Below are 24,357 nucleotides of genomic sequence, written 5' to 3' on the forward strand. Positions count from 1 at the left end.
GGAGGAGGGAGACAATGTGCACTATCCTACGCCCATTTCACCCTCTGTCACCGCCTGCCGATTCCCTCTCACAGTTCGTGTATTCCCAGTCCCACAAAGAGACATCCATGATATCTGGAGAAGAGGAGTCGGTACTGGGGAAGTGGCTGACCACTGCCTACCCTTCTGCATGGAGGGGTTCCTCTTCCTGCAGATCTCAGAGACAAGTGGGCTCAGCATAAACTATATTTTGCATTTACATCCTGCTTTCCTAAGACCTCAAAAAGTAGATGCACAAAAACAATATTTTAATTGTCCAAAATCCACCTAAAAATAAGTGAAAAAAATGAACAATCCTTTAAACTATACTTTTAAAGTGCTGACAAAATTAGCACCTTTCCCACTCTACAGTTCTGCTCCCTGTGTCTTTGAATAACATGGATTTGCTTGCCTGAGAAAAATGCAGTGTTACAACTGTCAGCAGAGTGAAGATTTGATTCTCCCTTGTGCATCAGGAACAAAATAGCCAACAACTGTAAATCCTAGTTGCAAAATCTTTGTTATTGGTGATGAAGTAAGAGGCAAAGAGAACATGGCTTGATTTTCAGAACTCCACATGAGTTTGCTGGATTAGTAGTTAAAATTGTTTTTTGACTTGCAAATTGGTCAAACTATAAAACTTCTCTTCCGGCTTTATACTTCCACCCATTACTGTAGTATCTGAGCACCTTTTGCATAAAATCGATAATAGTGAAGTCTCTAGTGGACTTGATGATGTCTCTGCCCTTTTGGGGTACAGAGAGAATAATGAGAACACCTATGAAATCACAGAGGTATAGCCTAGTGAGATTTCAGAGCAGAACCACACTTCAAGGATCACTTTTTTCCTTGCTTGTTACACTAGAGGTTTTCTGCCCAGTCCAGTGAGGGAGGGTGTGGGGCTATGTTTCTTTCTATTACCATGATCTCTGTTTTGATAGACACTGTCCTACCTGTGACTTGTCCAGTGCTTATGGAAGGGTATGAAGTACTTGATTTAAAATAAACATACACTAAATAAAAAGATGTACAAATATATTAAATTGCAACTAAAGCAAATATTCTGTCATCTGACTAAGGGATGATCATCCTTCTGTTTATTTGGTCAACAAATCCAGATACGCCTCCATGTTTGCAGCAATGTAGCAGTGATCAGGATATGATCCACCTTCTCTCTAAAGCAGTGTGTTTGTCTGCTATGTCTCTTTTCTTCGACGTATTGCTGTATGGCCTTAATAAACAAGACATTCCCAAATGAGCGAGTTAACAAGAGAATGGACATAAGGATGATGTTTTATTTTTCCAAATTGTACAGTTACTAGGTATATGTTGGGAGCAGTGCTTTAGCTATGGAAACTGGGTTTACAGCTATAAATCATTCCCAAAGTATGGGTGGTGAAACTACAGCTGTTGGAGGCAGCTGGTGGTGATAAGAACCCGGATGTTGGGGAAAGTGGTTTGGAGGTGACATGGTGGCACAAGAGAAAGAGTTTTGGGACAAGGGCTGCAGGGTGGGGGCGGGTGCAGCAGTGCTCCGCCTGCATGGCTACGTGCGCCTGGATCAAGTCTGCTTAGCGCTCCATGATGCTTATCAGCCGCTCTGTGCTTTGGTGCCGGCGATCCACATTCTGCTGGTGGACCCTCCTTTCACTCTCCCACCACTCCTGCACTTTTTTATTTTCATTAGTTGAATGCTGCATGACTTCATGTAGCATATCCTCTTTGCTTCTACATGGCCTCTTCCTGATTCTTTGCAGCCTCTCGGCCGGTGATAACACAGACAGCTGAGATCTCAAGGTTGCATCTGTAAAGGCAAAATGCAACACATAACAGAGGCAGCATTGTTCACACCAGACAGAGCAACGATTCCCCCATACTCAAGGGCAAGCACAGTCTACAAAATACCATAATTTGCCTGTCCCAAAGCGAGTGCACATAACCCACAGGAGCCCCAAAATGGTGAGTAAGCACAAGGTCAAGCGTGACTGATTGTTTCAGAGCCATACTGTCCTCTGGGTTTCTGTGCCTTGGGGAGAGCCAACAGCTGCAGGGGGCCCCTATACTGAACACTGTCCCCACATTTTCCACAGGAGTTCATCCTGGAAGATATCTCGCTACTGAGGGTGACCAGGGAAGCAAGGGAGGGTCTTCTACTACAATGCGGCTTCCGCCCTGGCCCATATGCAGCTTGCCTGTGTGCAGCAATGGTCCCCCTGCCCCTCACAGCACAGTGGCACAGACAAGTTAGCCTTACTGGGATGAGGACAACAGTGGCTCTCCCAAGAAACCTGCGCAAGCACATTGTCCAAGTTCTGGCTGAGACCTTTGAAGAGATCACTGAGGCTGATTACCGCGATGTGAGAGAGCACTTCAACGCCCTATTCCGCATCTAGGCATGCATGCAGCCCTAACCCTCCTCGCCCCAAGAGCCCGCACCAGACAACTTCCTTCCCAAAATAAAAGCCGCTTACCGGGACCCTCCTCATGTGTTTGTCCTTCCCAAAGCACCGGCCGCTGCGACTGGCTACCTTCCTCCTGGCTTGAGAACAGCTCCTGGCTGCATGCATCTAGGGATTCCGGGGTGTCTTCCTCCATTGGAGCACCCTCGCTCCCATTTTGCTGCTCCTCCTCCTGCCTTGTTGCACTGGCCTCTGAGGAGTCCATGGTGGTACTTCGCATGCAGGTGGGGTCGCCCCCAAGTATAGTGTCCAGCTCTTTGTAAAAACGGCAGGTCGCGGGGGCAGCACCGGAGTGGCTGTTTGCCTCGCGGGCTTTGTGGTAGGCACTCCCCAGCTCCTTCACTTTAACCCTGCACTGCAGTGCTTCCCGATCATGGCCCCTTTCCAGCATGGCCCTTGATATCTGCCCAAAGATATCGTAATTGCTGCAGCTGGAGCGCAGCTGGGACTGGACAGCTTCCTCCCCCCAAACACTGATGAGGTCCAGCACCTTGCCATTGCTCCATACTGGGGATCGTCTGGTGCGTGGAGGCATGGTCACCTGGAAAGATTCGCTGAGAGCACTCCACGCCTGGCTGAGCAAACAGGAAGGGGATTTTCAAAATTCCCAGAGAATTTAAAGGGAGGGTCTGATGGTTGGTCACCTGACGGCAGGGCAGTAGAGTTCAAAGTGATGACCAGATTGGCTAGAATAGGCATTGTGGGATACTTCTGGCGGCCAATCACAGTGCAGTAACAGACCAGGGCGTCCACACTGGCGACGCGGCGCTCCAGCGGTGGCACAGCAAACGTTATTCTACTCGCCGAGGTGGAGTACCAGCAGCGCTGTAGCCATGGAGACAGAGCACTCTACGTGCCTTGCCAGTGTGGAGGGGGAGTGAGCTAGGGCGCCCGGGGCTCCTTTATTGTGCTGTAACTCACAAGTGTAGCCAAGCCCTTAATCTGTGAAGATTTAAAAACAAAAAAACACAGCCAACTTCACACAATCATAGAAGATGAGGGTTGGAAGAGACCTCAGGAGGTCATCTAGTCCAATCTCCTGCTCAAAGCAGGACCAACCCGAACTAAATCTTCCCACCCAGGGCTTTGTCAAGCCAGGTGTTAAAAACCTCTAAGGATGCTGCTTTTTAGCTGGAGAAATGTCTAACATATCCAGTCACTGTATCCTAGGGTTAGGCAATAATTGCATTTTTAAATACTGATTTTCAGTTGAAATTATCATGTTTGTCTGATTAACCTTCACCAGTGATATGAGACTTCAGGACTGTTCAGGCTCCTCCTCTTCACAAGCGATCTTCAAAAGCAAGCAAGGATTTAAAAGGCAGATGCGTCCGTGGGTTATCCAGCTGGAACTACTAAACGTAATACCCAGAGTATGTACAGAGTCAGAGGAATACCCAAAATGGCTGACTCTTTACTGCAGTGAACAGCAGAGAGAAAGAAAAAGTGTTCCCCGCTATCTATTTAACTATAGCCACAGGTAAGAAAACCCAGGAAAACTGAGGCTAGTATGTCACAGTTTTAGTGCAAGTTATTTCTTCTTATTGTCATGCGGCATACATTCATCCCTCACAACAAGGTCACCATAACAGCCACGTACCACTGAAGTCCCACTCCAAATCCTCAAAATAAAGCTTAAGTGGGACTTAAGTGGTGCATAAGCCTTGTGCTGGCCCTCTGCATATGGGTGAGTTTCACTCCAGAATCTGCAGAATTGTTTTTATTCCATACCTCCATAATTCCCTGTTCCAGGACTAGTCAGATCTCTGGGACTAAAATTTACTCCATTTTACATGCTTCACGACAGAGTTGCGTCAGGGATCGTCCCTAATGCAATGCATCAACTGAAAATGTCTGCTGGACGTGTGTTCCTAATGTTTAGTCTCCCTTTCTGTTGTCTAACCCAGGCTTGATCTCACTTTCCCCAAAAGAGAGAGGAAAAAGCAATGTTTTGTTCCTTACGCCCATCCCAGAGGGTGGATATAATTCGTAACCACTCCTGCCTGTCAAGCTTTTAATTAGAATGATTTCTACATAATTTGATATAAAAGCCTCAGTTAAACAGTTTATTTCAGGTCATCTGCAAAACTGAAAAAGGAACTCATTAGGCAGTTTGAGATGCCGAACATTTAAACTTGTCCTCTTTACTCAGACAAAATTCCCAATCAATTAATATGTTGAAGTAAAGACAACGAGATAGTTCACCGACTTTAAAGGAACACTGTCAAGGCTGTGTTTAAAATTTGACCAGTTCTGTTTTCTGACAGCTATTTGCCAAAGGTTGTAGCCTTTTCTTTCAGATGTGGGCCTCACTAATTATCTATACCTTTATCACCAATAGACCGGATAACTGTCATATGCTCCACACAGGGCAGAAGTCCATTCAGAATCTTTAGCTAGAGCAGAAAACAGGGCTCAGCGTGCTTAGCCCTGATTCCCAAAGCAAGCCCATTACATCAGTGCCCCCCGTGGTCTGTACTGGCTGCCAGTTTATCACTAACTGCCATTCAGAGTGCTGTTTTTAGTCCTTAAGGGAGTGATCTTGCAAAGTGCTGAATATTCAGGCCCTGATCCAGCACAGTGTAATCCACTGAGGAGCATGTGTTATAAGTGCTGGTCACAGAGAGTATGAGTTGTTACAGCCCCCACCTATACAGCCATGGCTCTTTAGCTTAAGCTGTAGCAGCTCACACTTTTAGTTCTAAAGGTCGGCCAGCAGAACAACTGTCACAGCAGCACTTTACATGTGCTTAACTTGAAACATATGGGCAGCTAAGCATGTGCTTATGTGACTTGCTGGATCAGGGCCAGAGTGCTTGGCCCATTTCAGGATTCAGCATTAAGTCCTTATATGGTCTGGGGCTTGGCTACGTGGAAGACTGCCTCTCTGCCTCTGTGGTACCAAAGCAGTTGAACAGTCTGAACTACTAGTCTCCTACTTGCACTGGGAGGTACTGGTGTTTTTGGTAAAAAACCCTGAACTGCAATGTGGTCCCTGCTTGGTCTGACAGGCCCTGTGTCTGCAGATCTTGAAGACATACCATTTTATTAAGCTTTTGTGAAGGGAGTAGGGAAGAGTGAAACTTTGAATACTGAAATACCAGAAAGTTGTAAAATTGAAAGAAATTCAGAGAACAGCAACAAAAATGATCTTGAGACTGAAATGTATTATATATGAGGAAAGATTAACAGGATCAAATACATATAGTTTGACCAAACAGAGAATAAGAGGAATAAGGAATCTGTTTACAAGTATTTAAAAGTAAACATCAAGAAGGGGTAAGAATTGTTTAGCATAATCCAAAGGAGCATAGTTAAATAATAATAAAGTAAAGAAAAACTACATAAGTTAAGCAAAGGAAAATTTAGGCTGAATGTCAAAGCACCACCTAAACAAAACCATTCCTAACAGTGAACTCCATGAGCCTGTAGATAATCTCAGAAAGCAAGTGGTGGAAACCCCCTTTGTTTGGGACATTTAAAAGTAGTCTGGACAACAATCACTGGTATACACACTGAAGGGGACAATCTTGCCATGACAGTATATTTATACTATGCCTCCCTGGTGTTCAGGTCTATATCTAATTTCTATGAAAATGTGGCACTGTTATAAATGGACAAAACTAACCAGCATGTCAAAATTTTAGAAAGATTTACTCAAGTTATAAAAATAGCTCAGCAAGAGCCAGAATGATCCCTGCTCTCTATTTCTGGAGAAAAGAGCTTACCTAATACATCCCAGTTGTGTTTACTGCTGATAAACCCATTCCAATAGTCTGCAAAAACTGTGTGCGCCTGATGCCTACTTTTAGAACTTCCATTATAGCAATATTCTCAATTAATTAGGCAGCTTCCCAACATCAGATCATTAATCTACCATTAATCATTAACATGGCCTATTCTGAGTGAAATGCATTGCTTAGCCAGACAATGTGTGAAAACCATAGCTTGAGCAGTGCTAATCAGGGCTACACTGTTGCCCTTCTCCTCCACCCCCTCTTTGCCTCCTCTTCTCTCCTGAGTGACTTTAACCATGATTTTTCTCAATGTAAATGAGGCATAATTAATCTAATTAGTTAAAAAATGCACTAGGGATTTCCCTGATTATCAGTTAACAAATGACTTCTAATCAGATCCAGATTTACAGCCTTTTCTTAAGTAGAAGCAGTGCAGTGAAAATGCAGTATCCGTGACCAATAACTAGTAAACAAAAGAGCTGATTATTCCAAGGGAAGTATTGACAATAGAGATACAGAGATGACAAAACATGAATTCCATTCTGGGTCAGCAGAGGCAAATGTGCCCAACTAGCTACTCAGCACGTGTTTTTAAATGGATGTTCTTGGGTTGACATTGTATTTAAGCCAATTTCCATGAACTTTGCCTGTTGCCAATGCTTAGCTCTGGAGAGAGCTCTGAATTACACAGCATTTAACCCGGAGCTCTGGAAGAACCCTTTCAGATACAACCGTTAATATCTCTGTTTACAAGATTCTATAGAGACAGGAAAGCTTTCCATGGTATGTGATACTATCATGCAGGAAGATATGCAAGGGACAAAGATTGATGCTTTCATAGTCCGGTGATCCACTTCTCAGGTCACTCACACACCCTTGTAATCTCTAGGCTGTGTATTGAAATGCATTGTCATCAGAACTAATAGCGTGATTGATGATGTTAACGACACTTTCAAAGTGGCGGAGAAATTAGGGTGCGGAGACTGGTTTTCTGTTCTCCAGATGGTAATTAAGAAGCCGCATGTACATAGAAAGTGGAGGTCTAAATACACCGCCATACGATGGATATATGTATGGATATGAACACAATGGACAGAAGTGAAGGCAGAAGAATTCAGAGACAAACAAAAAGGTGGGCGGGTACATAAGAACATAAGAATGGCCTTATTGGGTCAGACCAAAGGTCCATCTAGCCCAGTCTTCCGACAGTGGCCAATGCCAGGTGCCCCAGAGGGAATGAACAGAACAGGTAATCATCAAGTGACCCGTCCCCTGTCACTCATTCCCAGCTTCTGGCAAAGAGAATTTTGGGTATTGTGTCAGAAACATTTTCTAGTGATTTATCCGGACCAGTTGCATAAATAGCCTAAATGATAAAAGTTTCCACCACTTCTCAAAAGAGACTATTCCAAAATCTAAACAGATCTTTCCCGTTCTGAGCAGCTTTTTGGAAATTTTCCCAGACTAAAATTTCCTTCACATAATTTCCATCAATTACCCTTGTTATACCCCAAGGTTTCAAATGAATGAGGAGAAAAGTCAAAAGGGAGTCAGCAGTGACCAGAGAGGTGGAATGGGGAGTGGGCAATTATCAGAATTTTATACCTCTTTCCTCTTCCCTTTCTACTTCAATCTCTTTGAAGAATGAGAATTGATTTCCGTAGCCTTAGTTTGCCTAATTACAAATGTTATTGTCATAAAGTTATCCAGCCACGCTATTTAAGCCTGGCTCTCCACTCCCATTGACTCAATAACAGCTCTTTGCAGCTTCAGTAACAGACCTTGCTTGGATGCCAGGAAAGCTAAGCAGCAGCTGATGGGCCCCGAAAGACTAAACAGCCAGGCACACAAGCCATACCAAACACAGATAGCTGCTTCTTTGAAATAGTTAAACTATGACTGTGTCTGCTTTTATTTTTAAGTGGCCATTATGATTTAAGTAACTTAAGTTCCTTTTCAAGGCACCTGATCTGGGTAGGAAAACTAAAAAAAAATCTGAGCTGTTTAGTGTATCTTTTCTTGTTCTGCACCACATAACTCCAGGCTCTTTTGAGCTCAAAGGCTGGATCTCCGCTCTCAGGAACTCTCCCCTCCCTGACCTATTGTGACCTCATCTTCAATGCACACACAACAGGGAGCCCTCTTTGGAAGCACTGGTTGCTCCTTAATTGGCTGGGAAAGAGAGGTCGCTACAGCCCACAACTTTCCATTATGAGGGACAAAGAACAGTTTTGTTTTTCACACCTTTTTAGCAGTTCTTTAGGGATAAAGTGCAAGGCCACAGCAATGCTATTCAGACAGCAATCTGGAGCCTTCAAGGATTAAATGAACAGCAAAAGAACCAAGAGAGATTTTATCAGAAGGCACCAAAGGCAACAAGAGGACTAATAAATGCACAGTGCAACAACGAGGGCAGAGGAAATAAACACTGTAGATACAAAATAAGGAGTTGTATCTAAGCATCCAAATCCATTTAATTAAAGTGAGATTTTCTAGTTTCCTTAATATTATCCTGTTTCAGATTTGTTTCATCATATACTAGAGATGGCACTGTTGAGAGTTTGTAGAAATCTTTCAATTTTTGATGAAAGTTTGAAATTTAAAAAAAAACAAACCAAAATCTGGACAAATTTGAACAACATTTTAGCTAAATTTACCTACATTTTTCATTGAACTACAGAGGTTGTTGAAAAATTTCAAAGTCCAAAATAAAAACAGGTAAATATTTTAAAAAATACTTTGCAACACTTTTTTTCCTGACCAGCTCCAGTGCTATCATCTTTGATAAAACCTCCACTATGAATCTGCATGTCTGAAGTACATCAGTCAACATGCTGTGACCATCGTTGCTGGAGGGGCTATACTGAGAATGCTCAATCAGGGCAAACTGCAAAGAATGGGGGCTGACGATCCCCCCAAATCGGTGGTTTATTCTAGAATTAGATTCACCAAGCCAGTCACAAAACAGCTTCTTCAATACCTTACTGGTTACCAAGAAGCTAAAACACAGCTCTCTTAAAACAATCCAGTCTGGGGCTCCCATCTAGACAGCCAAGGCTAATATAGTGAGAGTTACTTAAAACCTTATTCACCATATATAAAGTTCTACCAATCCCAAGAGACTGGATACATTACCCAACAGGTCAATGAATATTTCAGATCTTACCCAAATACACGCTTAGAGACAATTCTTATTAACTAATTTAAGATTTGTTAAAAAAAGAAAATAATTATTATTGTGGTTTAAAGATCATATTATATACAGATATGAATAAAGTTCTTAAGTCAGTTTCATAACAGAGATGGTAAGACTGCTGGTCCTTCCAGAAACAATTCAATAGGTTATAGTCCAATAGACAGTCCATGTGTAGAGGGACAATCCTGGAGACCTCTGTCTTGTGACTTGAACTTCCCCTGACAAAGTTTAAGCAGATCTAAGATAAAACAGGATCAGCTTCCTTTATAGTTCTCTAGCAGGCTGATAGCCTCTTGACAGCAGACATCAGAGCAGGCATTCCTTGGATGAAGAACAGATAATATACATTGTTGCTCTGAAATAAATCTCTATTTCCTAGGCACACACTGGTAACTAGTTGCCTTCATTAGCATAAGGTGATTAACCATTCAAATGGTTCACAGGCAGTTTACTACAAACTTCAAAGAGAAATAAAGACAATGATACTATTACACCACAAGTTTCAACTAAACATTAATATCCTCTTTTGCTTTCTGAATCAATAGAATATAGTAATGAAACATTACAGACAAAAACCGAAATTTAGCATCTACAGGTTAATTAGATCACATTGTTAAAATCCAAAAATATATAGGTAAACACAGACAAACAAAATTAGTACCTACTTCTGATTCTCTGATAATACAGGCTTATATTTCAGGAACTCTATTCTACTTAATATGGCTTTGCTAACTATCTACGAGAAATAGCCCTCTTTACCATTTCTGTACTTTCCTAATATATCCTGAAAGCTTGATTTTAGTTCAACCAGCCTGCCAGGCTGCTTAACCTTCGCTGGCTCAGCATCACACATACACTTATGTTTTCATGTAACCGAGCTACTGTATAATGTCATGTATGGTGTCAAGGTTCCTTCCCCACTCTGAACTCTAGGGTACAGATGTGGGGACCTGCATGAAAACCCCCCCTAAGCTTATTTTTACCAGCTTAGGTTAAAACTTCCCCAAGGTACAAACTATTTTACCTTTTGCCCTTGGACTTAAGACGCTTGGTGGTGGCAGCAATAAGCAAATATATAACAGGGAAAGAGCTCACTTGGAAACGTCTTTCCCCCCAAAATCCTCCCCAAACCCTACACCCCCTTTCCTGGGGAAGGCTTGATAAAAATCCTCAGCTATTTGCATAGCTGAACACAGACCCAAACCTTTGGATTTTAAGAACAATGAAAAAAGCAATCAGGTTCTTAAAAGAAGAATTTTAATTGAAGAAAAAAAGTAAAAGAATCACCTCTATAAAATCAGGATGGTAAATACCTTACACGGTAATCAGATTCAAAACACAGAAAATCCCTCTAGACAAAACCTTAAGTTACAAAAAGACACAAAACAGGAATATACATTCCATTCAGCACAGCTTATTTTATCAGCCATTTAAACAAAACAGAATCTAACACATATCTAGCTAGATTACTAAGTTCTAAGACTCCATTCCTCTTCTGTTCCCGGCAAAAGCATCACACAGCCAGAGAGAGCCTTTGTTTCCCCCCTCCAGCTTTGAAAGTATCTTGTCTCCTCATTGGTCATTTTGGTCAGGTGCCAGCAAGGTTATCTTAGCTTCTTAACCCTTTACAGGTTAAAGGATTTTTCCTCTGGCCAGGAGGGATTTTAAAGGTGTTTACCCTTCCCTTTATATTTATGATATATGGTTACTGCAAGGAAAGTGTTGTCTCAGTATTGGAAAGGAAGGCATTCATGAGAGGATCTCTTTCTTAGGAAGTTGTCAATAATATGAAAAGATCTGAGAACCAGTGGCCTACCTAGTATCAAGTCATTCTTTTGTGCCAAAATCCTAAACAAGCAAGAAAGTATAGAATTACCATTAATCCTTGATTCACATCCAAGAAGCAGGCAGCTTAGGGAATTTATAACCTCTTTAAGAAGATAGAGCCAATTGTCAAAATAGGGCCAGCTACTTATAATGCAGGGTGGCTCTAAGCATAGTTTTACCAGGGACCAACTGCAGTCACTACCTAAGATTATGGGCAAGTCCTTGGAAGCATCTACATACATACTTCAGAAATGGTCCTGAATCAAATCTCTGAGTGTGAATCCAACATCCATAGTCACAGCTCAAAATTCTCCCCCTGAATCCAAACTCCCTGTACACTGGGAAAGCTAGAATCGTATTCTGCAGATGAAGCCCCATTTTTGTGAGCGTTGAGATCTTTTGGTTTTGCCCATATCAGACATAGTGGATAGGATTCGCCTCTCGCTTGCACTGGTGTAAATCCGGAATAACCCCATTGAAATCAACAGAATTGCACTGATTGAAATGAAAGGAAAATTCAGCCCATGAAGTTCAGATTCAGATCCAGAGTTTTGGCTCCTGTCTAGTGGTGTGAATTGTAACACACACTAAAGTGTTGAACTGTAAACTGCCCTGTATAGACTTTGCTAGTATAAACTAAAAGGTACTTAGATTGCATTAACGTGGTCCATAGGCCTGGTATGTGTGGCCAGTTACTGGTCAGATGTGGTTGTCTTTCCTGTAAATGAGCCTAGATATTTTGATAAGTGAAATATACATTTTTAATGAATATCAAGAAAGTCCTATCAAGTGTCCTGCATCTGGAATCAATTTTTAAGGCAGGTCCTAAAGATCTCACTTGGGTAATACAGGAGTTTGTTGTGTATTTCAGAGAGACATTTACAAGCTTCACTTATTAGCTTTGGAGCTCTCATTCCTTTTAATTGTCAAAACTAAGCCACTCTGTCAAAAGCATTGCTGATCAGGGAAACTGCCATATAAGACTTGTTTCAAATTGACATGCAGTCTCCATAGATGAATGAACTTTTAAAAAGTATATTCATTAAAGGAAAAGTTAGTTCCCTCTGCAATTAATTTTAAGCATACATCCCCATGAAGGAAACCACAAAGGAGAAAACACTTGCAATGGCATTCATGGATTCTATGTGTCTCCCAATGCCAGACCTCACTGATTAATTATACTCCATCCATCCAGTTCATGCAGGGTATAAGAGTGAGCATGTGTTGAGGGGGATAGGGAATTTGCTAATTAAGCTTTGAGTGAATGGGTCGCTTGCCAATGAGTCAGCAAAACAAGCAAAATTTTCAACAAATGGTTGAACACAAAAATGTTGCTTGTACCCAAAAATCTGCTGAAGCCATCTGTGAGTGGGGATTACTAATAATGAGTCTCAGCACATGGCACCAGACCTACCAGGTTATAAATACTTAAATGCATTAATCTGCTGCTGAAAAACCCTCCAAGGAGGGGGAAAAAAAATTACCTATACTGAAATTCTTGGACACACACACACACGTAAAATTAGAAGGTGGTTATAACTACTGAATCATTATCTTTTCCAAAGCTCCACTTGCAACAAACTTTATATCTAGATTATGGATTAATTTATGACACTTGCCACTCATCTGTATATTACACAATTATATATATATATATTAGAGCCAGGCCTGAGGTGATGATGAGTTTTCCAGGTCCCCAGAATACTTACTATCTGTAATCAATAGATAACAAAGCACTTTGCACAGGCTGGTAAGTGTGTTTTACATCTTTAGACGGTCAACCCTTCAGTGCAGGGATTGTCTCTTTTCTATGTTTGTAGAGCTCCCAGCACAATGGAACCCCAATTCCAATTAGGGATTTTGGGCAACACCAGCATACAAATATTTACTACTAACAACAACGGATACTGAAAATAAAGCACCCAGAGGTTAATTTAGTTGACCAAGGTGACACAGTGAATTTCAGTGAGAGAGAGCCCCCGGAGCAGGACCCTGACTCCCAGAGCTGTGCCCTGTCCACCACTAGGACAGACTTCTTCCCTGTGACAAGGCTATATTGTTGGCAGATGCGATCGTCACTGACTGATCCACCAGTACCATAAGATTTGAGTTGTTTCTGAAACCGCACCACAATGTCACTCCGTGTGACCGGGGGAGCCTTGTGGGCAGTTGGGCCATCTGACTGTGTAGGGAAAGTGAACAGGTGTGACCCAGTGTCTAATAAATTGTGATGGCGGCCACAAAACAAAGTTAACCCCATAGCAAAAAGTCCTAAAGATAAGTGAATTAGAAATCTGCAAAATAAGATACCAGACAAACACACCAATAATGCTCTCCTCTCATGTGGCATCTTTCATTTTCAAAGCACAATGCAGTATTTACTGTTTCTCACTAGGCATCTGTAAGGTGGATAAGGGTCATCACCATTTAAACAGAAATAAAACTGAAGGCAGAGCGGTTTAAGTGTTTTGCCCAGTGCCAAAAAAGAAGTCTGTGTGAGAGCAGAGATTACACCCAGGAATTCTTAGTTCCTATTTGTGAGCTTTGACCACTACACCATGCCACTCTCTGCCCTTTTCTTGTGCAACCACAGTGGAGAGGTACAATGTTAAAAAAACTATGTGAGGAAATCTACAGCATATTCCAAATGAGAGGGGGATTAAGGTTGGTCACCACTCATGTAATGAATGTCATTTAGTGCTTTGTTGGTGCAAACAGAAGCTGTGAATGCCACCTAATACATTCCCTCAGCTCCACTTGCTGTGCACAGCAAGATGCAATATAGGTCTAAAAGCAAAGGAGTCTGAATTATCATTGACTGTAGTTGCCAATCCTCTGCTGTCATCTATTCTTGCCTGAATGCATGTCTACAACTCCTGTGACTGTATGTGTGGGTGTTGCGCACACACATAGTCTGCCTAATGAATGTATTCAGGCTGGAAATGCTGCAAGAACAACAGCCCTATAAAAAGAACAGGAGGACTTGTGGCACCTTAGAGACTAACAAATTGATTTGAGCGTAAGCTTTCGTGAGCTACAGCTCACTTCATCGGATGCATTCAGTGGATGCTGTAGCTCATGAAAGCTTATGCTCAAATCAATTTGTTAGTCTCTAAGGTGCCACAAGTCCTCCTTTTCTTTTTGCGAATACAGACTAACACAGCTGCTACTCTGAAAACAGTCCTGTAGTAATTCCTACTCTTTCATTTATACGTGTATTTCATTTGGGATCAAATACAAGTGGGTTCAGATACTTGTTTCCACAAATATACATACAGACTGCCACGTCTGGACTGAGTGTATATGAACATTAATGTGCTGAAAAATAGCGATTAATTGTTTTCATTGAAAGTGTTTGTAACTTGACACCTTAAGAGGAACATAGGGGTTAAGTGGAGTGATAATTTCCTCCTAACAATGAACACTATATGGTGGGTTGATTCCCTGGGAAACAATGGCAGGCAGGTTTGAATTCTCCTCTGCCAGTAGAAGCAGCTCCGTTCTAATCTCACTGTCAGTCCATTATACTCAGTGCGGTTGTGGCAATTTGCCTATCCTCTGAAGCAAGGGGGGAGGGGGAGGAGGAAATAGTGCCGAAGATCAGAGGAAACTTACTAAAAGAAGGACATGCTGTCTTGTTGCCTGATGGATATATCCCCACACAGCTTTCCTGGTCTACGTCCTTCATTACAGGTTCAGAAGAAGGAAGAAGAGGGAGGGCTGTGGAAGGTGAAAATCCCGGGCAGCATGCAGGTTGCTAGCCTCAGAGCCAAGAAAAGCAGTAGCTCAGTTTATTCATTATTATTTGTATTGTGGCAGCATCTAGGAGTCCCCGTCACAGAGCAGGACCCCATTGTTCTAGGGGCTGTACAAACACAGAACAAAATGATGGTCCCTGACCCAAAGAGCTTACTGTCTGAGTAACTGTCTGAGTAACATCAACTTAAGTCTGAGACTGGGGGATCCTCTCAGATATATCCATTTCTTTGTACTCGATCACATTGCTCAGAACAGATGATCAGTTTAGGATCTGATTTTCTAAGGCAGCCCACCCTCATATGTAATAGCATTCACTCATGCAGTCTTCAGCAGTTACACCATGTTGTTGCAGCTGAGAATGCTGCTGGCTACTTCTAATTGGTTGCTAGGAGATTTTTAGTTTATGATATAAATGCCTACAAAAAGTGCTGAAGTGACAGCCCTGGAAACTGAAGCCATCTATTCACAGAAGAGGTACAATCAGAGCAGCAGCTGCGCAAGCTGCTGTCACACCCTTGGGTCTTGACCCTGATTTGGAGGAACAAACTTGGAGGGTGATAGATTAGTTCAACTTCTGTGCCCTTGGAATCCCTGGCCTTTCTGCTTGAGGTGACCAGTGCTGGTGGTGTTTGTTTGTGAAGTCATTCTGGACACTTGTCGAATAGGAACAGGACTGAGATGCATTCTGGTTAAGGTGCCAGAAAAAAAGCTGAGGTCAGCGCATCCCACAAGAAGGCACAACTACCTCCAAATCCTTCCTTACTGCTGGTGTGGAGCATCTGCTGGTTCAGCAGAGGCGAAGAAGAGTTTATGAAATTTACCTCTTGCACTAAGCACAGAAGGATGCAGGGCAAATGCTTTAGTGTGTCCTATACTGATCAACACAATTATAACTTCAGTTTCAAATAATACACTTTTTAATTAGAGAGAGTGAGAGAGAAACAGAGGAGGAAATAGACACAGATGCAAATATTTGTGCTGAGCAGAAAATGATATTCTAAAGCTGAGACGGCTGAGGGAACATTGTTCACCCTACATAAATGGGCTTGCCTGTGTCAGGCACTCGCTGACGGAGCACTGATGTGGGACTGTTTTTTAGCTGCTGTGGCCCAGTTTTAAACAATATACCACAGTATTTAGAGAGACAGAAAGGATTGGTATGAAGAAAAGTGATTCAGCAGGAATGCCCTGATCATTTAGAAAGAAATCAAAAGTAAGCAGAAATAGAGACGCTGTGGATTTTTGTGTGTCCAGTTGAAATTCATTTTAACTTTTACTGTTATTTTGACCATTTCATAAGTCCCAACATGGAGTTCAGTACTGTACCAGATGCAGAAGAAGAGGTGGGGTTAGATCCCTGCTCCTCAGTCTGACTGCCTTGTGCTGCTCTGGGAGCAAGAAGTGTTTGACCAGCTGGTTTATCTGGCCACCTGAGGGAAAAGATTCTGCAACTGGAGCTTGGTTAAAAATTCTGCTGAGCACGAGTGCAACCAGAATAGGCTCTTGCTCACCATCCCAGAGCTGTGTTAATTGTGCTGGGTTAACAGGAATAAAAATGTACTTTATGCAGTAAAGTAAGCAAGTGAGACTTGGAAAATACACAGAGAGCAGCAGATCTGTTGAGTAAGAAGGTGCCATTTTTACAACTTTAGCAACTTTAACCTTTCTGACCTGTAAAATTGAGACATTTCCCTACTTCCCAGGGGGGTTGAGAGGTCTAATTAGTGTTTGTTATACACACTGAAGATAAAACACACTCTATAACCTGAGCTCTAAGTTATCAAATGGCTCAGTAGGAGCTATCAGCAGCTCATTCAGGACCACGTTAATAACCCACATGAGTTGCTTCTGAATTGGTGTAGGGGCGGGGGAAGGATTTAAATGGATCAGTCCTCTCCTAAGCCTGATAACTGAAGTCTTCTGTGCTGGGGAATGGTAGCCATTTTCTGAACAGGTAATGAAACCAGGGGTTAAAGGAAGGAAATCATTGTAGTTGTGTGTTGCACCACCAATGGTTTTGAGTGAGCTTGGATGAGGAACTTGCCCAAATACTGGTATCCCTCATTGTCTCTGTGGCACTTCTTGAACTATTCAAGACTTTTATGAAGGCCATGTGAGAGCCAAGTGCTGGCTTTCATTGGATAATCAAAAGTGTTTCCTGTGGCACTCTTGGATTGGTAGAGGAGAGTCTAGAGAAATAGGAAAGTTGTCATGGGGGACTGCTACTAGATTAGACTCGCCTGTGTTCAGCCTAATTTTAATGTCTTTGTTTGGTGTCTTTTGATCTAGTCCAGCCCTGTATCTCCCGCCGACCATAGTAAATTAATTAACAGCCTCAAAACAACCTAATGTGAAGACACTTTTGATAGGACAGAATTTAAGAAGTGGTTTCCCCTTCATATCATGGGTTCTCCCCATGAACTTTCACAAACAGTGTCAAATGTACAGTTTGAAGACTTGCTTCATGGTTAATTTTTGCGTTTACATCCTGGTTATCTTTCATATTTTCATTCTGTGGTAAATAAGCACAATACATTCTCCCCTCTCTGAGAATTTGTCTTAGTCATAGACTTCATTTACCCAGAATCACCTGCTCCCCAGCTTTCAAAGCCAACATTCCACGACTGAACTAAACCCTCCATGCATTTTGTCTCTTCTGTTAGGAAGGAAATAACCGCAATCACTTAGGAGACCTAAGTCTTTGAGGGGGCCAACATGCAGTACTTGTACCATAGCTCACACTTATTACCTGTACAAAGAAAACTTCTCTTCTCATGGGACTGTTTGATGTGGCCACTCAAAGAATTGTGGTTAAAATACAAACAGGTTTGTGTTGGTTTGAACTTCTGTAGCAAAAGAGAGCTACTGCTTGGTTTTAGACCCTATCTAAACTATGTTGTAGGTTAACATAACACATACTTACTAACAGTTTAGACCTAAAGGGAGATGGCAATCTTTAGGCGTTGATCTCCCAGAAGTATTACTCCAAGAAGGACTCTAGGGGAGGACTAGTGAATCTGTAAGTTCTACCCTAATGAGTTAGACCCTTTTTTAGGAATTTTAGGAATAATGCTGCAAACCACAGTGTTAGAGGGATGGATATAAAAAGGATACAGCTGCCAGAACAGCCCCAGCACAGGAAAGGAATATTTAATAAGGGGAGCTCTCCTTCCTGGCTGTCATATCCCTAGTCAGTCACATCTCTACTTCAGGCTTAACATTTTATAGGCTTTATGTCATGAGGCTATATGATCATCTGCTCTGTGCTGATCCATATACAGTGCACCAGATCTTCAGCTGGTATAAACTGATGTTGCTCCATTGATTTCTGTGGAGCTATGCCATTTACTCCAGGTGAGGACATCGTTGTATATTTAGAAATGAAAGACTATATAAAAGGTTTGCCCGTAGAACAGAACTTTATATTCATACCTACTGTACAATAAGAAAAGACTGGTGATCAGTGGATAGTGTGCTAGCCTGGGGTTCAAGAGACCTGTACTAAATTCCCTGCTCTGCAACAGACCTCCTGTCTCACTTTGCGAAAGTCATTTAGTCTCCTTGTGCCTCAATTCCTCATCTGTAAAATGGGGTAATAGCTTTGCCCAACCTTATGGAGAATTGAGAGGATAGATGTCAGATACTACAGTTCTGGGGGCTACATATAAATACCTCAGATAGCTAGATTCGTTAATAAGCTCAACCCAAAAGTTCTAATAGATCTGCTATAATGAAAACCTACTCTTCCATCAAATCCTCTACACATGCCAAATAGTAATAAAAAAAAGCAATGAACCTGATGTTGGAGACCTTATACGAACTGCAGAGCACAGACCATAGACCAGAAGCTAAATTGCAGCCTGCACTGCGTGTTCATGCTTCACCAAATACCAGGCCCAAATGTATCATGGGTAGCTGTCACCTTCATTTATGTTATTCAAGCAAAAAAACCAAACCAAAACAAAAAAACCCGGCAAACTGCAGTGGAGAAGTAAGTTTATAAATACATGCCATGCCTGCAACAGAAAACAACTGGGGAAGCAGTGAGAAAGCCAACTGCTGTATTCAGGTCAGGAGGGGATGCTGTAAAATAAATGGCATTTCTCTACATTTTACCTCTAAGACATTTTTCACTTAGTCTTACAGTGACCTGCTAAAACAAATCCCTGGAGCACTGCTGCTGGCCCTAGAGAGGTTACTGAATTACCCAGAATGGAAATTTCATTTCTAGGCTCTCTTTCTTTTCAGTGTTACAGATTCAAAGCTTTGACAGGGGACTACTGCACAGGCACCATCCGTGCCCTGGGGTGGTAGCTGGGTTAACACTGCTGCTAGAGTGAAAGCTAAGGGGAAGATTGGAAAGGAGGGTTGGTAAGATAGATGTAGCAGTTTCTAGAGAATAGAATAAAAAAAAAAAAGGAGGCTCTGACAGATGAATCATATAGAAATAGCCACACTAGAACAGACCTAAGGTCCATCTAGACAAGTATTCTGGCTTTGACAGTGACTAGTCCCAGATGCTGCAAAAGAAGGTATAAGAACTCCACACTAAGCAGCTGTGGGATAATCTATCCTCCCTGCCCCCACGCGCTCGGTCTCATCCTGGTCTCTAATAGTTACTGATTGGCTTAAACTTGAAGCATGAGGTTAAATCTCCCTTCTACCATTTTTGTCATTATTAATTATTTAAAATATCAAATCTCCTTTAAAAATTGCTAAGTTTTTGCTCTCAGCAACATCCTGTGGCAGTGAGTTCCACAGTTTAATTACATGTTGTGTGAACAAGTATTTCCTTTTATCAGTTTTGTGTGCGCCACTAGTGAGAGGGAGGGGAGATTTTTGCATAACAAATATTTCTTGGCCCTCTCAGTTTCAGACTCTAATATCCATAGCTGCCTGCATGATCTGTTGTCAAGCACATATTAACTGCTCAGTTTTTCTAGCAAGTCACTGCATTATAAGTAATTCATTTTTCGTAAAGCCCTTGAGCTATGGAACACACAGTACAGAAGAAGTTCTATGCAGGGATTCATGGAGAGACTGAACTACTTTCTCCCTATCAGAGGTGGGTCAGTCTTTCTGGGCAAAATGGTGGGTCAGAGTATGGATGCTTTCATTTCTTCTTTCTGTGCTGTACCTGTTTCTTGACTAAAATATTACAATATTGCAATAATAATACATAAATAATACATAGTGCTCTTACATATATTGTGACGGGGCAAGGCCAGCTGGCTATAGAAAAGTAGTGGGAGATAGATATATTAGCTCCAGGCTAAACAAATCCCTGGTACCAGGATAAGTGAAATGGCAGCTGCTCCAGGTCAATTAAGACACCTGGGGCCAATTAAGAACTTTCCAGAAGGCAGGGAGAAGGCTAGCTTGATTGGGACACCTGAAGCCAATCAGGGGCTGGCTGAAACTAGTTAAAAGCTTCCTAGTTCGTCAGGTGAGTATGCATGTCAGGAGTTGTGGGAGGAAGTTGTGCTGTTGGAGAGACTGAGGAGTACACACCGTATCAGGCACAAGGAAGGAGGCCCTGAGGTAAGGGTGAAGTGGAGCTTGAGGAAGTGAGGGCTGCTGTCGGGGAAGTAGCCCAAGGAATAGTACATGTCATGTTTCTAAAAGGTCAGCTACCACAGCTGATGCTATTAGGGTCCCTGGGCTGGAGCCTGGAGTAGAGGGTGGGCCTGGGCTCCCTCCTGCCTTTGCCCCTTGATTAATCACTGAGACTGGGAGACAACAGAGACTGTGCAAGGAAGGATAACTTCTCCTCACCTCCCTCGCTGGCTTATGATGAAAATGGCTCAGTAGACTGTGACTTTTGTCTCTAGAGAGAGAGAAGGGTTACATGGAGGGTCACAGTGAGCCTCTGAGGCTAGCGAAATCTGCCAGGAAACGTGGGACCCACGGAGGCAAGGACAGAGCTTTGTCACAATATATATATCTTTTCATCAGTAGATCTCAAAGCATTCTACAAAGGAGATCAGTATCATTTGATCTCATTTGGCTAAATATAGACCCACAGCCACTGCTAAAGTAGGAGTGTAATGGTACAAGTGTTCACCAGAAACATGATCTCAGATTCTAAAAACAGCACATCCGAATAAGAGCAATTCTGATATCACACATTTTCTGTAAATTAATGGGTGGTGTGTACTTAGACTAGGATACATGTATGTAACTGATATAAACAGCCCTGGGGCACAAAAACCTTCTCATAAATGAAATACTGAAGACAGTTAGAGCTGTTCTTTCATGCCCTGTTTAGCAGGAGGTTAATCCTTGCACTTTGGCATATGACAACCACAAAAGGCACTATTTAGCCAACACTCTGAGCCTTTTGTCATGAAAAATGTTGACATTCTTCCAGCAGTTTCTCAGTCTCCTCACTCTTACATTATATAATGAATGAAACATTTTCCAAAATATGTTTCTTGGCTCCTCCCAAGGAAACCGGCCACAAATATTTTTTTGACATATCTACTTATGAATGCAATTCTTCTTTACAAAATAAGATTAATACAGTCCATTACAAATAAAGAAATATACATATACTATATATTTGCATTTAAAAGCTGTGGCATCTGTTAAATGTAATTGCTTTCCACTGTAGTTTGCATGATGAAGGTGCAGCTTTCAATCAAATACAGAGTGCATGTACCTATGTGTATACAACCCCCTATTTTTGCATGTGTGTCTATAGTTACTGCCACTTAAAATACAAAATGATACAGACCAGAAGAAACACCAGAGAAACAACATTTAACAAGGACTCTTCAACTAAATTGAATATGATGGCTCTCGATTTTCAGCAGAGTTGCCAAGGAAACAGTTCCCAACCTCTATGCTTGAGGTTAAAGGTTGGCTGTCAAAGACATCGTTTCCTTTTTCTGGTCTTCAGTTTGATTTTTTTTTTTTGGTCATTCAATCTACTATGCTGGAGTTTATGCTAATATAGAGTAATGGGTTCTTCATGCAAGGATAATCATCAGATTGGCCAAACAGGCTTCCAAAAGAGACATTCAAAGAAAGAGGCAGTGCTGATGCACACAAAATACATCAGACGTTAAAAGAGAATGAATCCAATTAACATTCAAGTTAATTTCAAAAGTGGTTATTTATATTTGTGCGTGTGCAAGTCTAACACAACATAGATAAACACCGACTGTAGATAATCTGCAATTTCACTGTTTATTCTAATAAACAGATGGGCTCCCACACTCTGCTTTTAAGAAATGGAAACACATTGTGAAAGAGAAGTAAATAAAGCAAACCATTACATCACAGCGCCCCACAATGAGAACTCAATGGAACTATTCATGTACTTAAAGATAACCATGTAAGTAAGGGCAGGATTGGGGACTGTGTGTGAGATACAACACAGAAAGCACAAATTCCAACGGTGTCCCACAGGCACACCACTCTCCACCATTGATCAAAGGCTCTTTGGCTTAAGCTGGCCTCTTTGGTCATGAGACACAGTACAGTGGCTGAGTTAGAGGATATAAGGGCTGCTGGACAGTTTCATACCCAGAGAAATGAGACACATGACCGGGGTTGTTGTGCTCACTAAAAACACAATGCATGCAATCGTGCATACTCACTCACTCACCCAGCCCCTTGGCAGAGGATATGTGACGGCTGTCATTTCCTTTTTTGTCTTGCCTCACTGTGTTTTTTTTCCTTTTGTACCAAAAACTAATGTGGGGAATTCTGGTGTTGGTAAGTGGGGGGGCTTTGGAGTTTTCTCTTAATCCTCTTTCCCTTCCAGAAAAGCTAGTTGAGCTATTTTTTCTTCTCCCCCTCAGTCTCTCTAAGAACTCTCTCAAGTGGTCCAAAGCCAAATATGAGATCAGGGAGAGCAGCAACTTCCATCAGCCAGAGAGAGTTTCTAGAAACAACTGTCAGGTGCTCCCTCCTCACTCTACCAGGAACTGAGCACAGCCCCTCTGTAGTACTCCCACACCTTGACAGCCTTGGAGAAGGTGACTTTAAGCTACCTTTTGACCCCCTGATCCTTGGCCGAATCTGCTTTGGGCTGGTTTGCTGGCCCAGATGAGAGCACCTTGAATGCTGCTCTAAATCTCTCTGGCTGCTAATAGCCCAGTAGGGTCTGTTCTGCCAGTTGTAGATCACTGAGGTGCAAGGCTGCCCTTGTTATGATCTCTTTCCCCCAGCCACAACCCTATGCTAGCAGCTGGGAAAGGCACATAATAAGAGAAACTATGTTGGCTCTATGCCAGCCAAGGATTCCTTTATATATGGAGAATCCTCTACTGCTCAAGTGTGACAACTTTAGACCAGTTTTGTACCAGTCTAACAGACTGGAGAAACTGACCCAATATTTCCACGATTACTTTTTAACAAAGTATTCTACTTACACAGCCTTCTCCACACGCTGTGCTACCAGAAAACTGGTCTTGACATCTGTCATTCAATCAGAGTCGTTTGTTGGATGATAGAAGCAAAAATGAAGAAAGTGATTGCTTTTAGGGGGACTGAAAAGCTCTCTTTAAAAGTGAAAAAGAACCACCTGGTACAGAATGTAATAAAGCCTGAGACTTGAAGGATGGAAAAAGGAGCTAGTTAGTATATTTTGTTTAGTGGCGAAGAAGCAAATTCTGTTTTTTGGGCCCTGAATGCCTGTCCTACCGCTGACAATGGGAAAGCATAACTGCTTGTCTCAGTTCTTAAATATGACATATAGGCCAAGATTTTCAAAACTGGGTGCCTAAAATTAGGCTGCTTTACATAGTCCCAGTTTGGCAAAGCACTTAGGGAAATGCTTAACTTTAAGCCCATGAAAAACCCAATTCATTTTCAGCAAAGTAGCTCATGAACCCAGTGACTAGCTGAGGATTTGGCCCATAGACTTAAGCAAAGTGACAACTGACATTTAAAATAAGATACTGGAAAAGCAAGGCTTTGGTCATGAATTATTGGGGTCACAAAAGTTCGAAAATGCAACATGCTACATAAGTGCAAACCACTTCGGGCTCATTCCTCCACGGGGCCAGAACAAAGTCTGGGTGCCGTGACGTGGGGAGGCAATGATGGTGACAGGATGTCAGACGTAGCTCCCTAACTTTCAGTTGCCTGGTGAAAGTTAAAGTTGCTAGAAGACAGCTTTAATTTATGCTGCTGGCACAAGCTCTTATGCCATCTGAGGGTCAGGCAAAATGGAGCTTTGATGGGCCATGTCCCATGGTTTTTCCCGTGATTCCTCTCTCTGACTCCAACATGCAACTTCCCCCGTACACAGCTCTGGCAGAGGAGGCAGCAGGTGATGGAACTGCTGCAGGAAATATGTGGAGTCACCTCTGCTGACTTTACCCTAGCTGGCGCTTCACCCTTTGCAGGG

General features: G+C 42.2%; 1 protein-coding gene across 7 annotated transcripts in view; it reads right to left on the reverse strand.

The window, feature by feature from the left end:
* Positions 1-24,357, reverse strand: part of FAR2 (fatty acyl-CoA reductase 2) — a 212,669-nt gene that overhangs the window by 66,311 nt on the left and 122,001 nt on the right. The gene's annotated exons all lie outside the window — the stretch shown is intronic.

Source organism: Chelonia mydas, chromosome 1, assembly GCF_015237465.2.
Source record: "Chelonia mydas isolate rCheMyd1 chromosome 1, rCheMyd1.pri.v2, whole genome shotgun sequence".
NCBI lineage: Eukaryota > Metazoa > Chordata > Testudines > Cheloniidae > Chelonia > Chelonia mydas.